Genomic DNA, 1,079 nt, shown 5'->3' on the forward strand with positions numbered 1-1,079 from the left:
CCGCACTGGAGAGGGAGTCGGCTGCCCGGCTCGTGACTCCGCCCCTATTCACCATGCTTGGGAAAGCGAATCAGGGCTAGCGCAGAGGGCACTTGGTAAAGAGCCCCGCCCGGAGGCGGGAGCGAGCCGGGGAGGGCGCGTTCGTAGGTCCGGCCACGCTCCTCTGTCCACCGCTCCGATCAGGAGTCGCCCCGGACCAATGAAGGGCCGAAATCACAGGCTAAAGCCCCTCCTCCAGAAGAGAGAACAGATGAGTGGCTGATTCTCCTGTCAGTTTGGTGTCAATAGCAAAGTCCGGACCGTTTCCACGGCATTATGGAAGGGGTCTTGGAAGGACTAGAGAAACGGAGTCAGAGTATCCGAGCCCGGGAGGCCATCAACTCTCTATGGGGGGTCGAGGCCAACTTCACCTCTACTTCGGTTTCCGGGTTTGTGATACGCAGAGGCAGCTGGGCTGCCCAGTGTTCTAAGAGGACTTGGGGAGGCTGGGCGATAGAAAGGTTATTAGCTAGCACGCTCTGTACCCAGCCCGTAGGTCTAGGCGTTCCCGCCCTCGCCCGACTTTCTCGCCCCGGGCTGGGAAGGTGGAGAAAAACTCTCCATTCTCACCCCACTTCCTGTTTGCTGGGTGCACTCTGTGACCATAGATGGTCAGGTCTGGGTCTGTGCGGAAGCCGCCGCCTAGCAGCTGCAGTCCTTCCTCCCGGCGCGCAGGGTGTGGTTCCTGAGAATAAGATGAGCTGAATGAGGAAATTCTGTCTCATTACGCAAAAATCCGGTTTCTGAGGCATCCTTGCTCCAGGCAGGTATACCCAGTCCTCTGCTAATAAATCCGAGGGCGATTTAGCGTTGCAGCCTGCGGGAAAAACTTCGCTTCCTTGCTCCTTGGACCGGTGATTGCATATTTGTTCCTTCTGGGCTCACACTTTCCCAACCGGTCGTTATCCTCCCACATGATTTATTTCTAGAAAAAAAATTGGTAAGTGCTACAGTTCCCACCCCTTCAACCGAATGCCTGTGACAGCTCCGTGTTCAAGTGGAATGCAGGTATTATATGCCAGAGTCATTCAACAAATATA

This window comes from Marmota monax, unplaced genomic scaffold, assembly GCF_021218885.2.
Source record: "Marmota monax isolate L192 unplaced genomic scaffold, Marmota_monax_Labrador192_F-V1.1 WCK01_AAM20220418_F8-fsc00008, whole genome shotgun sequence".
Taxonomy (NCBI): domain Eukaryota; kingdom Metazoa; phylum Chordata; class Mammalia; order Rodentia; family Sciuridae; genus Marmota; species Marmota monax.